Here is a 16,011-nt window from a genome sequence, read left to right as displayed (position 1 = left end):
AAGCCTGTGAAAATAGACCTGTACCTAATTATCTCCTATAGTTGTGTAAAGTTCGTTTATTTGAGTAAACTTTCTATGGATTTCCTCTCATCAGGGCAAAATCACAGTTGGACATTTCACGGGCATGTGTGATTGAACACAGGGAGAAAGGTGGCTAAACTCAGCAGGATACTGGCAACATTTCTAGGAGAAAATATCTACTCTTAATATTGAAGAAGTGACATAGATTAATTAATTAATTAAAGTACTTTTTTAATGCTAGTGAATGAAATAAAACTTTAAGAAATTTTAACACAGCATTCTACAAAAGTTTACAAACTCTAAGAAGAATTGTATCACTGGTTAGGAGATTAATTCTGTAAATTTTATAAATTCATTATTTGTACTTGCTATTTCTTTTGCCTGGAATGCGCTTCCCTTTGACTGGCAAAACTCTTATCATTTGCAGTTCATTTCATGACCTACCTCTGCTTCTCTGATAGCATGGCTATACAAAATTTAATGCACATCTGTGCTCCTATAAAACACTAAGCTTTCCTCTGTTACTGATTTTTCAATCAGAAGCATAACAACTCAAATCTGATTTTCTCTTTATTTCCATTCTTTGTGGTTGGTGGATAATTTGTCCTGAAACCTGTGCAGTTTCTTACTTCTATAATTTAAAAAGAGGCTCATTAGGAGTCACCAATGCTTCCAGGCAGATTTGGAAGTTTTAGGGACAGAAACTATGATCAACATCTTTAGACTGAGATAGTTTGAGATATAATTTGATGATCATTAGATTGAGATGACACATTGACTATAGAATTAGTGAATCCAGAGTGGATTAACTAGTTAATTAATTTATGCTTATATATAATCAGTTAATCGGTAGTCATTGAATACCTACCTGTCAGGCATTGTACAAAGCAGAATAAAAAGTTAGAATAATAGTTACCATTATTATTATAGGAATACATAATAATTTTAAAAATATCTAAATATATGATACAGGAGTGTGGAATTGCCTGCCATTGAAGAATTTGATAATTTTGATCAGAATATGGAAAATCTGAGATCACTAAATAGAAATGAAATATTTACAATGAAAAGATTAAAAATGTGTTTTAGTGGGTTGTTCAAGATGAAAGAGAAGACAGTTCTTCCAGGCTTGCAACAGTTTTATCAGCAGGATTTTTACTAAGAACCTTTTTGCACAGAATGAGAATAAATAATTTTCAAAGTTTCAGAGTCAGAGTCAATCAAGACCTTTGACTCCAGAGTGAATACCATTATGCTATTTCGCCTCTTCTATGTTCTGGAGGTTTTAGAAAGCCAGTATGAAGCTTGCTTGGACAGTACTGGGATGCAGCAGAAGGGTTTAGGAGGGGGTAGGCTAAAAGTTCACAAAAGCCTCTCTCCTACCTACTCTCCTCCCTTCCTCACCCCTCTCCAGGACTGAGGATAAAGAAAATGAGAGCATCAGGGTTATTTGTCCAATAGATGCAAGTCTGAAGTTGGTCTAAAGTCAGGATATCAATTAAAAGAGAAAAACACATGCGTACACAGGAACTGTTAGGCATTTCACATTCTGGTACCTAGAATTTCATTTATTCAGCAGTGGTGGCTTGAGCCAAAAAAATGCAGTCAATCAACCTTAAAGTTTCAAGTTGAACTGTACATGTGTAGTTTCACAGGAGATTTTCCATGATAACGTATACAAAGTCACAAGATGACTGGAGTTCAGAGGTGGAACTTCATTCAGTAGAAGGAGTAGAAGAACCAATTAGGAGCCTGGTGAATGGAGACCTAAGGACAAAAAGGAAAAGCCAGCAGAAAAGGCAAACTCAAGTACTGGAGGGCTAGAATACCAAGGTCCTAGAGTGACTGGTTGGAATGAATTCTTGTAATTTTGAATAAGAGTTGTACTTTCTCATAACAAAAGTAGAGCTTAGTCACTTTTGAACACAGTTTCCAGTTCTTCAACTCCTCCCAATTTTCAATAGGCTCCATCCAGATATCTGCCTTAGACAACCACCTCCCAGTAAAACCACCTCCCTAAGGACAGATGGATACAATTCTCTTGACTCACCCCACTGATCCCCACACCTTGCATGGACTATTCAGACAGGTCACAGTGATTCACAAAACTTGCTCCTGTTTGCTGTAAGACAACTAATTAGAACTCCCTGCAGGTAATCTGCTTGGGTAATGCCCTGGACCCCAGTGAAGGCTTTGCACCACAGTCCTTCTGTCTCTCTCACTTGCTTCTCACTTGCTGGTTGAGCCGAGTGTCCCTGTTCTCCCCTTCACGTTGGCCCTGCAAAGTGTGCTGCCATCTTCTCTCTGAATCTGTTAAGTAATACGGCACTTGTGTTATTTCATGTGTTTTGTTGTGTGGCCTTCTTTGCATCTCACCTGTTGGGCACACCCGAGCACAACTCTTCTCCTGCTCAGGGCCCTCCTAGAGAGTGGCTATCTTTGTTGAAATAAACCGAACACAGGCCAGCCAAGAGCTTCAAGGGCACCTGGTAGTATAAACAAGTTTTCTGTAAGAGAAACACCTGATCAGAGGTTAGACACTTAGGTATTAGGTCATCCACCAGGATAAAGAAGCATCCCATGAAAGGCATTCTGTAAACATCCACAACCACCTCCCCTGAAGCCATCAGGTCAGGGCTAGAATTATAGTCACTCTCCGGAGAGAGAGACCTCAAGACCAAATTAGAGGAAAATTTGACACCAGTTGTGCATTAGTCCATTCTCACATTGCCATAAAGAATTACCTGAAACAGGGTAATTTATAAAGAGAAGAGGTTTAATTGGCTCACAGTTCTGCAGGCTGTGCAGGAAGCATGGTGCTGGCATCTGCTTGGCTTCCAGGGAGGCCTAAGGAAATTTACAATCATGGCAGAAGGTGAAGGGGGGTCAGGCTTCTTAGGTGGCAGGAACAGAAGCAGGAGAGAGAGAAGGGGAAGGTGCCACACACTTTTATACGAACAGATCTCATGAGAACTCAGTATCACAGGGACAGTACCAAGAGGGAGAATCCTAAAGTATTCATGAGAAATCTGCTCCCATGAGTCAATCACCTCTTGCCAGGCCCCACCACCAACACTGGGGATTACAATTTGATGGAGATTTGACGGGGACACGGATCCAAACTATATCATGTAGTGCTATGGAAGTTCACCTAGCACTGATCTAAGTTGTCTTGTTGTCTTCTTGCTTAAGTAGAAGGCCCCAGACCTTTAGTGTTAGCCTAAGTCTTAAGTGACACTATCTGAGAGTTATGGGACTTAAAGACTGAAAGAGTAGTTGGTATTATAGAGCAACAAAAAAGAGGCTGTCCAATCCACAGGCCTACTTTGCAGCCCACCATGTGGCAGAAACTGGTCTAGAATATGAGATTCTCTGTGGCCAAGTCCTCAGACAAGCCTCATTGATTGTCTTTCTTCAAGCTGAATTTTTACAAACAGGAGGAGAAGTAAGTATCCTAAATACTGTAGCCAAAAATAAACCAAAACAATCCGTGTATACAACATGTTCTGCCAATTAGACATTCCTGAATGAATCGATGCCAAAATATTGGGAACATAGAACAGCAAAAGACCCAAGCATGAGAGATTGCCAGGACATCACAATGGCTCATATTCCTTTGTCTTCACTCGCACAAACTCACTTTCCAGAAACCTTCAGTTCATTCTTTCATCACCTTGTCCTGCCAGTGGTGTTGAACCTCTGTGGAAGAAGGGCAAAGTATAAAAGAAAACTTTTCCCACCTGTTACGAAGAAGGTCAGAGTGGCAGACTCCACTGGAAAAACATCGCTGACTCTCTTATTCTTCCACAACACCCAAAGAAGGTTTTTTTGTTTTTTTTTTTTTTGTATTGGTATGAGCTGAGACTGCAGAAGCCTCCATAAAAATGTCCCTGATATACTCATGTGTGCAAAAAGACAGAATATGAAGACAAGGGTGTTATCTGTAGTGTGTGAAAAACTCACATGCTCCTTAGAAAGACTGTGCCAACACTGAGGCCGACCCCAAATGAGAACGAGAGAATGGGTTTATTACAGCCATACTCCCCTCAGTGCCTTAGCAAAGCCTCCACCTCTTGTTTAAACTCTGAAACAGAGCAAATCTTTCAGGCACTGAAACACTTTTCCAATCACTGTTTCAATAAAGTAAATGACTCCTTAAAAGACACAAAGAGCTAGTGGAACTTTAGAGTGAAGAAGTCATCCAGTTTTCCATTCAATGTGGTGGAGAGAGTACAGAAAGGGGGCCAGTTATATTAAAATCAGGTGAGCCCATAAGCATATGTGCAGTGAAGCTGGGTGGGCTTCCCTTGTTTATTAAGAGCTCAAAGTATTAATGGACTTATATGCTGAATGCACAGATATGTTATAAATAGGTCAAAGAGAAGGTAAGCTTTGTTTAGTTTTTTGATTGTTTGTTTGTTTGTTTTCCTTTCCCTAAGTTCTCTCTAAGCCAGAAATTGGTTTCCTACCTTTTGAAAAATTATTGTGTACAAGCAGGCACTGAGACCTCTGCCCAAGAACCAGCCCAACTGCCGGCCGTGGTTAGTGGGAATGCTTATTTGTTCTGGGAAATGAAACCATCTGGGTGGGGTGGGGGTCAACTTTTGAACAAAATACTAAAAAGAAACAAATCTGAGGAATCTGGTGAAATTGAAACTTTTTATCCAAAGAAGATAATAATGACTGAATGGAAAATAATTTCATCCTCTCATATTTTGATTTCAAGAAGCATTGGAAGTTCTTTTATGGTCTAGAATTGCTGCCATAGCAGTGGATAATTGTGCTTGATTGGCAGTAGTTTATTAGAGATATTTCTTCTTTTAACCTCAGTTTAACTGATGGCAGCAAAACAAATTAACTGGGGAAATTGCTTTAAAGACAATCATTTTAAGTAAAAAGCCTGTCAACTAATTCTGGATTCCTTTGGCTTCACATGCAAGAATAATCACATTAAAAAATAAGGACCGAAACCAATTGTAGGCATGGCCGGTTTCTAAACTCAGCTGAGCTTGACTCAAGAGGATCCCTTCCAGGGGCTAACATGGTCTTACTAATGAGCATACTTACATTTTGGGGGAAATATCAGTGTGGAATTTGTCCATTCATAGTCCATGCCCAGAAGTGCCCTGTTGTTTCCCATTTAGCAAATATGGGTGAAAAAGACAAAACACTACAAATTAGAACAGAAAAGACAGCCTTTCCTACTTATTGCTCGTATTGAATCAAGTGTGTATTACTGTTCTAGTTTCATAGGCTCTTCTTCCCATAGCAATAACAATGTCTTGGTAACATATTTTTTTTACCAGAAATATTTATTTTTTTCTAAAGTTCTCTCAGGATTCCATGAAAATTCCTTTGAAATTATTTTTTTCCTTTTTGTTTATGTGAAAGCCTTAAGTGGAAGTGTACTGAAGATTTAATTCAATTTTAAAAAATAAGTTAATGTTTTATAACACGAAACGATAGCAATAAAGGTATTTTGTGTTCTCTCCTTACTTTGTTTCTCAAATCACTTCTTCTATCCAAGTTTCTGCTGAATGATTAAAATCCGGGGCTTGCAAGGCAAATCTCAAATTAGGCCACTTTCTGTAACTACTTGTAAACATTAGATAACCAGTAGACAAACTCCATCTTGTGACAAAACAACAACAAAAGTATTCTAAAGAAAAAGTGAACCTAGTTGACAAAGCAAAAGTTAACATTAGCTTATGTTTGTTGTTATAAAAATGTTACCTTGCATATTATTTGACTTCTATTTAATGTTCCCCAACTTTCAGTCTGCCCTTTGCTCAAATCTGAACATCCAGTTCGCCTTCTGGAGTAACAAAATAGCATTTATTCAAAAACCTATACCCATTTACATTTTACTGCATTGTACTTAAATCACATATTATTTCTATTTTTAAATTCGTATTGGAATTTAGTTAACTTCAGCATCTAAAATTGTGAAATAGAAAACTATTCCTACTTGCACAAAATTCTAGAATCAAAAAAGTTATCTAAGAAAACTAAAACCAAGTTTTGTGTGTGTGTTTGTTATACATGGTAGGTGCCAGAGGTATTTTAGCTGTACGTAAAAGCAAATGCACTTTCATTGTTATATTTAAAATATATATTGGAGTCTTTATCAACCATGTATCAATGAAAACTGGAACTACTGAAACAAAGACTCTTTTAAACTTGAGGAAGGGAATCTCTGTTTGACAAGACTGTTATAAATTTGATAAAATCTCTAAAAGAGAATAATTTAAGTAGGAAAATAACCTACCAATCTTTCAATGGAGAAGGTGGGAAAACTCCAGTGGTTTAATACTTTTGTTTACAAAATTAAAATAGCAAAAATGAAACCTTTATTCTGATTTGGAAGAATGAAAAAACTGTAAAAAAAGTCTTAAAAATTTTTAAGAGTACATCAAAAATTAAATTATCTATAGCAAAACTCCTACCTTCAAGGGAGAATCAAAAACATTAATGCAAAAGTATTTGATGATTTAGTGTCAAATGTTAGATCCAAAACTAGATCATTTCTCCTCATGTAATTATGAGTAAACATAGCAACCTATGGAGAATTCACCTAAGACAAGATTCCTTAATTTTATTTACTCCAACTACATTCACTTGAGTTTTATTACATCTCTATGCAGTATTTTCAACTAATTATTCAATATTTAACTAAGGGCAATGTCATTATTCAACATTTATCAAATTTCATTAGTTCACTAGTTATCAGGTGAAGAAATTTAGTATTGGTTAAGAACATACTCTAACACAACTATTCATCCAAACCCTATTTAGATTTAAAGTTAGTGCAAAGATGCAACCTTGCTTCTAGCCAAGTAATAAAATAAATATCTTCAGAAACCCTCATACTTAAAATCATTAAAATTCTGTATAAAATACTTACTTGCTTTAGCGCATCACTGGATTGATAAAAAATGAAGGAATCTGAAAAACAATTTAATAAAAGGGGAAGCAACTGAATATTCTCATAGGAGACTTCAGGTAAATCTGGACCCCAGCAGTATAAGAGCAGATGAGAAATAAACCCAGCACACAGAAATGAACAGCAGAAAATCTCAGTTGACTTGATCTTGGCAGTAAGTGGTAAGATAATAAAATCGTCCTTGAGACTTTATAACCACAAGCTAGCCCTTACATGACCAACGTTTCAGTCTGAATCCACTCTATCTTGGCAGTCTGAAAAATTTGAATCCAGGAACTTAATTTAAAGTGGTAACTGAAGCAAAGCCCTCTTAGAGAAACTCAGCTTCAGCCCAGGCCTCAAATAATCTACAGGTAAAGTTTCTGGTGTGTGTGTGTGTGTGTGTGTGTGTGTGTGTGTGTGTGTGTTGTTTGTGTGTAGGCAAGAGAGGGCTTTATGTAAAAAATCACAACTAAAACAAACCTGCAACTAATGCAGATATTAGAATTAGCAAATGCAGACTATAAAATAACTACATTTCATTTATTCAAAAAATTAAAAGAAGCCTATAAAAATATAAATAGAATAAGATACTGTAAATAATAACCAAGCAATTTTGAGTAAAAACCAATTAAATCTTGGAAGATAAAAGTTTAAATGTTTTGTCAGATTTTTTAAAATTCGAATATATTTTTCTTTTTGATTTATTCAACAATTCTGGATATAAATACCTTTTAGGAAGTGCACTATAAGTTATTTCTCCTGGTTTATGCTTTACCTTTTTATTCTCTTGATGCCATCTTTTAATAGGCAAAGGTCTTAATTTTAATAAAATTCATTTATATTAATAAATAATTCTGTTTTTTGAGTAAATGTTTATTGTGTCCTGTTTAAGGAGTGTTTGCCTATCCCAAAGTTATGAAGATATTTTCTTAGGTTTTCTTCCAGAAACTTGATGCTTAATTTTTGCTTACAGTTCTGTAAATCAAATTAATTTTTGTGTATGGTGTGAGGTAAAGCTTAATATTATTGGTTTGTTTGTTTTCAAATGGATAGTCAAATTATAAGAAAGAATTTATAGAAAATATCAACCTTTCCCCAGTGAATTGCAGTAGTGCTTATGTCATAAATCAGGAAACACAGACACACACACACAAACACACATATACATATGAGTTTGTTTCTGGTCACTCTATTTGAATTTGAGTATTCTTATGCCAATACTACACTGACTTACCTACTCTAATTGTAAAATTAATCCTGAGATCTGGTAAAGTACTTTCAATTTTGTTAGTTCAGTTCAAGACTTTTGGCTATTCTAGGTCTTTGCATTTTCCTGTAAATTTCATATTCAGTTGGTCAATTTACATACACACACACACACACACACACACACAGTAACTTTAGTAGGGACTACATTGAATTTACAGATCAACTAGGAGGGTACTGGCATCTTAAAAATACTGGGCTTTTCAATGCTTAAAAATGATTTATACATTTCAATTGATTTTTAAAATTTCAGAGTAAAAGTCTTACACATATTTTATTAAATTTATAACTAAGTATTTGGTATTTTGGCATTATTATAAATATTTTTTAATTTAATGTTTAGCTTTTGTTGCTGATAAGCAGAAAGTAAAACTTACATTTGCATATTCAATGACCTTGTCAAACATACTTATTAATTCTAATTATTTGTATATTCTTCTAGATTTTATATGTGCACAATCATGTCTTGCATTAATAGTGCAACTCAAATATTCCCTTTCCTTTCTTTATATATATATATTTTTTTCTTTGCCATGTTACACTGGATAAGACTTCAGTACAAAGTTGAATAAAAGTGATGATAATACATTAGTTGTTTCATTCTTGGCTTCCATAAAAAATTGTTCAATATTTAACCAGATTAAATGTGATGGTAGCAGTAAGACATTTGTTAATATCTTTTATCACATTAAGGAGGGTTACTTTTCCAACAATGAGAGGTTTTTGTTATTGTTTTATGATAGTTCATTAATTTTATCAAATGATTTTTCTACTTCTATTTAAATGATATATGAATTTTTGTCTTTATTGTGATAATGATTAGAATTATATTAATTGACTTCTGGATGGCAAACCAACTTCAAATTGGTTTTGGATTTATTGGTTTCAAATTTTTTCAAATTTCTGGAATAAATGTATTTTGGTAATAAAATACATAATAAGCTGTTCATATATATATTATATATATATAAAGAATACAGAATCTGTGTGATTGCAATCTTTTGAAATTTGCTTAGTCTTGCTTTCTGGCCTATTATAGGGTCCAATTTGATAAGTGATCCATTGACACACATATAGAACATTGTTAAGCAGTTGTTGGATAAAGTCTTCTATATGTACAAATAAGTCATATAGGTGGGTCCGATCTTCTAGGTCTCTCTTGAATTTTTTTGACTGCTGATTCTGTCAATTATTGAGACAAGTGCTCCAACCTCCCCTGATGATTGTTGAATTCTACATTTTTTCTTTTAGTTCTGCCATATCTTTACATTGAAAATATATGGTTTGTTGCCTAAAACTTTATAATTTTTATATTTTTCCATAAAATCAAGATAAAATAACTTTTTAAAATAACTTTTTAATGTAATTACTGATATACAAGTTGAATTGTAAAATCCAGCCGTTGGTTCTCTGTGTCTCATCTTTGTTTCCTAATTCTTTCTTTTTGATTTCTTTTGAGTAATCCATTTTTCTCATTTTCCTGCTCTATTAGATTTTTATTTTTACATTCTTCTATTATTCCTTCAATAATTGTTCTAGAGATTATATGGTTTCTTAACTTATTACTTAAATTAATACAGCTACCATTTCCTAATCAATGCAAGACACTCTATTTTCCTCCCCACTTTGTATTATTGTTGTCATATATATTATTGTAAACCCCGTAAGACATCATTATTGTTCTCATTTTAAACAGTTAACACTCATTCATATTCCCTTCGTATTCACCTTTCTGGCATTATTTATTTATTCTTATAGTTTACTTTTTTCTTCTAGTATCATCTTCCTTGTGTCTGAAGAACACCCATTAGTGTATTCAGGTAATAATTCTCTCAACTTTTTTCTTTCAATCTGCAAATATGTTATTTCATTTTTATTTTTGAATGATAAGGTCTACAGGTTTGGAATTTCAGTTTGGAGATTTTCTGCATTTAATACTTTAAGGATGTTATTCTTTTGCCTTCCATCATTCAAAGTTTCTACTGAAAATCACGCTTTGGTCTACTTCTTGCAACATTAATGACTATTGTCCTTTGTTTCAGCTGCTTTAAAACCTTTCATTGCCTTTGATTTTTAGTAATATGATGTACTCAGGTGCAGTTTTCTTTTAATATGTTGTGATTAGAATTTTAAAACTTTAAATATATTACCAAATGTCTTACATCAATTTGGGGAAAAAAACTCATGATTATGGAGAACAGGAATAGGAAGAGAGGATTTGTTTCAGAGATCATCTCAGTCAGAAATTCTAAGAGTCCATACCTACCCAGAAACCCCAGGTCTTCCTAAGGTATACGTGATATTCTCATTTAATATTGCATTATAGGTCAGACGTAGTGACTCACGCCTGTAATCCCAGCACTTTGGGAGGCTGAGGTTGGCAGATCAACAGAGGTCAGGAGTTCGAGACCAGCCCGACCAACATGGTGAAACTCCCGTCTCTACTAAAAATACAAAAAATAGCCGGGTGTTGTGGTGCAAGTCTGTAACAGCAACTATTTGGGAGGCTGAGGCATGAGATTCACTTGAACTCATGAGGCAGAGGTTGCAGTGAGTTGAGATCATGCCACTGCACTGCAGCCTATGCAACAGAGGGAGACGCTATCTCAAAAAAAAAACAAAAAATAAAAAACAAAAACATTGCATTACAGTACATTTCATTCTAGAATGTAGCTAGCTAGCTTTTCCACTAGTGAAATGAGTAGAATGCAAATAATGTGGACTGTTTTTTAATATGAAACACACAGAAGGTGATAACTTTATACTTTTTATTTAATGTTTTGTTTGTGCATTGTGCTTAAGAAAAAAAAAAAAAAACTAGGAAATAGAATAGGTGCTTTGAAATGCCATAAAAAATATTTATTTACTGGAGGATATTAAGAATTATTTGAATTATAAAGTTATATTTTGCCATAAATATTTACTTAACAAGGGGATCAGCTATTCTATTGTAATTGGTATTTAAATTTATACTAAGTAGAAATGATCTTTGAAAATACTTTTTTGTTGTTGTTTTGTTTTGTTTTGTTTTTTTCTGAGGTGGCGTCTCGCTCTGTCACCCAGGCTGGAGTGCAATGGCGCCATCTCAGTTCACAGCAACCTCCGCCTTCCGGGTTCAAGCGAGTCTCCTGCCTCAGCTTCCCGAATGGCTGGGATTACAGGCAAGCGCCACCACATCCGGCTAATCTTTTGTATTTGTAGTAGAGATGGAGTTTCACCATGTTGGTCAGGCTGGTCTCGAACTTCTGACCTCAGGTGATCCACCCATCTTGGCCTCCCAAAGTGCTAAAATTACAGGCATTAGCCACCCCACCCAGCCAGAAAATACTTTTAATTAAAGAAGAGCCTTGAACCGTTTTTGAAGAAATGTACAACCCTTATATCCGTTTCTTACTCTTATTTAGTCAGTGTTTCTCTTCAACTTTATTCTCAAATATCTTTGAAAACATCACCACACACTCACTGGTCCACTTCAAGTATGAATTACATTAGTTTGTCGAAGATTGGAAAACTAAAAATCATTCACATATTCTCTGCATTTGAGAGACATTTCTTTGACAAACATTGTCTATTTCTCTACATTTAATATGACTAATGGAAAAAATATATTTAATATTCCTATGATGTAGCTACTCTAAGTTCCCATAAGTTTGCAACAGAAGTATGCCTCTGCAGATAGCTACAAGAGTGGCATCTGTTAGTCACTCATGTACCTGCAGGTATATGACTATGGCAGAAATAATATGACAGCTTGACCACAGTCCTGAACAAAAGAATTAATTCTTTCAACGGCGAATGGCTATCCTGTGCTAATAGTTTGTAATACAAAGATGACCCTAGCACAGACCTTGTTGTGTACTACAGATATTTTTAGGATGTTTACGATTATGCAATAAGGGAAACTAGAAGGTAAATGCAAGAATAGAGATATCATTCAAGTGCTGTTCGGGCTCAAAGGAAAGTATGCTTGTAAATGGGGAAGTCAAAGACCCCCAGAAGAGGTAAAATCAAAGCCATGACAGATTTGTGCTGTCCCGCGCATGCCCAGGCAATGTAAATCGTATGAGACTCAGCAGAGATGTTGGGAAGTATGGAAGAGGATATAAGTGATACCAGGTATCAGTTTATCTTTAGAAAAAAATGTGAAGCATAGCAGCAATAAGCTGTAAATATAAACTCTGGCCTCAGCATGAGGGTAGTTAAATGAAAATAAAGGCTGTTTGCATTTATTCTATAAGGAGAAAGAAGCAAAGAAAAGTATTTGAACCGCAGAGTGACATGTCAGGCTTGGCCTCGGGGATATGGATTCCTCATTAAACCACTCAACGTCCCAGAGATAATAGAGGTCAACTAGGATAGTACAGAACTGAAGAACAATTTCAAGAAAAATCAAATGAAAACTGCCTTAAATTCAACAGAAACAATGAAGAAAGACAATAAAATTCTAGTTATTTTCAGTGAAATCACACAATTCTTTCAAGGCACAGTTGCATTTGAGGAAGAGTGGGCATCACTCAGGTGTTGGCTCAAATTTTACCTCTTCGGCGAGGCCCTTCTTGACCAGCCCAGGTACCCATGGGCCCGTCATCCTCTCTGTCCTCCCGTTTCATTTTTCCCCCTAGCAATGATCTCCACTGGACATTTTATTATACACTTAGTGATTTCTATATTTCTGCCACCTACCACCGCAACGTAAGTTTCTGGCAGGTATACACATGCCTGATTTTTATTTTAAACAGTACCTAACATGTGAAACATGCTAAAAAATGCTTGTAGAATGAATGAATTGCAAGAGGCCAAGGATTAAGCAGCCACTTGGGATAACCTGAAGAATCAGAGAAAATATTTTTGAACTACCCATTTGACAAGGGATCAATAACTGGAATATATAAGGAGCTCAAACAACTCTATAGGAAAAATCTAATAATCTGATCAAAAAATGAAGTCAATGACTATGTGAGGCACATTCATGAGTCTGAGTGGTCAGGGACTAAACAGTGGATAAGACAGTGGCTGTTTTGTGTATGCTCTTCTGGGCTTGGAAGAAGAGTAAAACTGCCAGAGAAAGAAAAGATGATTGACAGAGCAAGATCCTAATGAAGGTGACCTCTCTCCCTCTTTACAGTCTATTTTAAGCACGGTGAAAATAGTGATCCTTCTGAAATGTGTCAAATCATGGCACTTTTCTGCTTAAAACTCTCAATGACTTTCTGTTTCACTCAGAACAAAAGTCAAAGTCCTTACAATAATCTAGTCCACACAGTATTTTGTGACCTCCCTGTCCTTATTTTCCTTTTTTTCTTTAATTGACACGTAAGTGTACATTTTATGGGGCACACAGTGAGGTTTTTTGATACATGTAATATATTGTGATCAGATCAGGGTAATGATCTCAAACATCAGTTTTTGTGTTGGCAATATTCAATATCTTCCTTGTAGTTATTTGAAACTCTATGTTATTGTTAACCACGGTAATCCTATGGTGGTATAGAACATAAAACTTACTCCTATTACCTAGTCATAATTCTATATCCTTTAAGAAATCTCTGGCCCCTTTTCCTTTGTCTTCTTTTTTTATTTTTTTATTTTTTTATTTTTTACATTTTTGTTTGTTTTTGTTTTTGAGACGGAGTTTGACTCTGTTGCCTGGGCTGGCGTGCAATGGCGCGATCTCGGCTCACTGCAACCTCTGCCTCCAGAGTTCAAGCGATTCTCCTGCCTTAGTCTCCCAAGTAGCTGAGATTACAGGCACCCGCCACCACGTCTGGCTAATTTCTTGTATTTTTAGTAGAGACAGGTTTCACCATGTTGACAGGGTGGTCTCAAACTCTCGACCTCAGGTGATCCACCCAACTTGGCCTCCCAAAGTGCTGGAATTACAGGCGTGAGCCACTGCACCTGGCCCCCCTTTTTAATACTATTTTATTCTCCCCCTCTGCTGCATACCTGTGGACCAGATAGCCAAGGTCCTGCCACAAGGCCTTTGCCCTCCATCTTCCGCTGCCTGGAAACTTCTTCCCCAGAAATCCACATGGTAGATGCCCAGGTGTAATTGCCACATGGCTATCTATCTCCAGCAAATCTTTCATATCTTTGCTGAAGTGTTACTTTCATTAGGGCTTCCCTTAGGTAAAATTAAACATCCTCCTTCCCTGTTCTTCCTCTGCCTCATCCTGCCTTATTTTTTCTCCATAGTGTTGATTACCCTCTGACATATTCCATGTCTTACTTTGTGTCTCTTGTCAACCTCTCCCTGTCTAGAATAGATGTTTTGCTAACACTATTACAAATAGTTACAAATCATGCTATAATGATTCACATTGCACACATGTCATTTCATATTTTGCCAGTGTATCTCTGGAATGGATGTGTAGAAGAGGAATTGCTGAGTTAAAGCATAAATGCATACACAATTTTTCTGGATACTGCCGGATTCTAGAGCCATAGAATTTTCACACACCTTTTCGCTTTTAGAATAAAGTATAGTTATACCATTTTCATGTGCATATTTTCAGTAAAAAATCATTTTTGAAATAATTAACTACATTGTTCAATGTGTTATGTAGAAAGTCACAGAATGAATTTCTGTCTGCCCTTAAGTTTGGTAAAATCCATGTGTTCCTTCATAAGCTGGCATGTTCCCTTCAATTATTAAGCTATCAATGAAGGAAACATGCCAGGACTTCACTTGTCCTTCATCAAAGGAGAAAGTTGGGGTCACACATATTCAACTGAGGATGTGTGCCACCTCTCCATTTTGCTAAGACAGGACCAGACGGGACCAATCACTCCTACAAAAGGTAAGCACGGCCCAGGAGAGAGTCAGTGCTCCATGGGACCATAGTGCCAACATTGCTGTCTCAGAAGAACCTAGGGCAGAGTCAAATGACAGCAGGAATAGGTGTTGCTCATAAGAGCACAGTAATGCTGTATCTGGGAAAGCCACTGTCTACCTCGTCAGGGGGCATTGCCTCTCATGATAGCGTAGGCTAATTAGTGATCACCAGTGGGTAAGACTGAATGGGGTCATCACCCCCCACCCCATTTCTTCACCTTCAGAGATGTCCAAGAATAGAAGGATGAGATTTTGCTAGCATCAGTCAGGCCTCTGTGGGGCTAGAAATTGCAGCACACACACCTCACACACCTGCACATGCATGCATGCACATACACACGCACCGATCAGTGAATGGAACCCCACCTCCTCTGGAGATGACAGAACTTCGCAAAATTGTGAGTGGAAAACCAGAGGCTTCAAATAGGAGGAAGTGAAGTGAGCAAGGACAACTAGCAAGAGAAAGAGAAGCTGAGAGAGAGCTGCAGGGTTGGGGGGAGATGCTCTTTGAAAAGGCTTCAGTTTGTGAGGCTCTCTCAATGGTAAGGAAAAATTTAAATGAAGTCCTAGATTCTGGTCTTTCTCAGCTGGCCTGTGAGATCAACCATCTCATTAGAGATGAAGGAGTTACCCCTCTACAAGAAAGAGCCACCCTGGGAGTCTCCAGCCTTGGGCAGATTGGTGGCCTGAGATGGTGCCTCTCCCTTAGAAAGGCTTAGACGCCCTCTCTAGGAAGGAACAAAAAAATATTCATGGTCAACTGCTGCAGTTTTCCTGAGTCAGGACTTCTTGATGTTCTTTTCTTCTCCCTCCATGGAAATATCTTTTATAATGATACCTCAAAATATTTTGGGGGATTTAGTGGCAAAAGAAGGAAAGAAGGAGGGAAGAAAATAAGGAAAGGGAAGGAAGAAAGAAAAATAGAAAAGTTGGTGTTCAGCGATGCATTAAAGATACAATCATT

The 16,011-nt window shown here is 36.5% G+C and overlaps 1 protein-coding gene across 3 annotated transcripts in view; it reads right to left on the bottom strand.

Moving 5' to 3' along the window:
* Window positions 1–1,071: 1,071 nt before the first annotated feature.
* PI15 (peptidase inhibitor 15) overlaps window positions 1,072–16,011 on the bottom strand; it is a 44,621-nt gene continuing 29,681 nt past the window's right edge. For 2 of the 3 annotated variants that reach the window (XR_005241054.2, XR_012093713.1), the window contains exons 7-10: window positions 6,926–6,966; window positions 5,755–5,836; window positions 5,089–5,147; window positions 1,072–3,720 (exon numbers count right to left, since the gene is read on the bottom strand). The gene's annotated coding sequence lies outside the window, so the exon portion shown is untranslated. The remainder of the gene's footprint in view (window positions 3,721–5,088; window positions 5,148–5,754; window positions 5,837–6,925; window positions 6,967–16,011) is intronic. The other variant, XR_012093712.1, reaches the window with a different exon arrangement.

The sequence above is a fragment of the Chlorocebus sabaeus genome, chromosome 8 (genome assembly GCF_047675955.1).
Source record: "Chlorocebus sabaeus isolate Y175 chromosome 8, mChlSab1.0.hap1, whole genome shotgun sequence".
NCBI classification, from domain to species: domain Eukaryota; kingdom Metazoa; phylum Chordata; class Mammalia; order Primates; family Cercopithecidae; genus Chlorocebus; species Chlorocebus sabaeus.
Note: the sequence above shows the minus strand (reverse complement) of the source record. Positions and strands in the feature narration are given on the sequence as shown.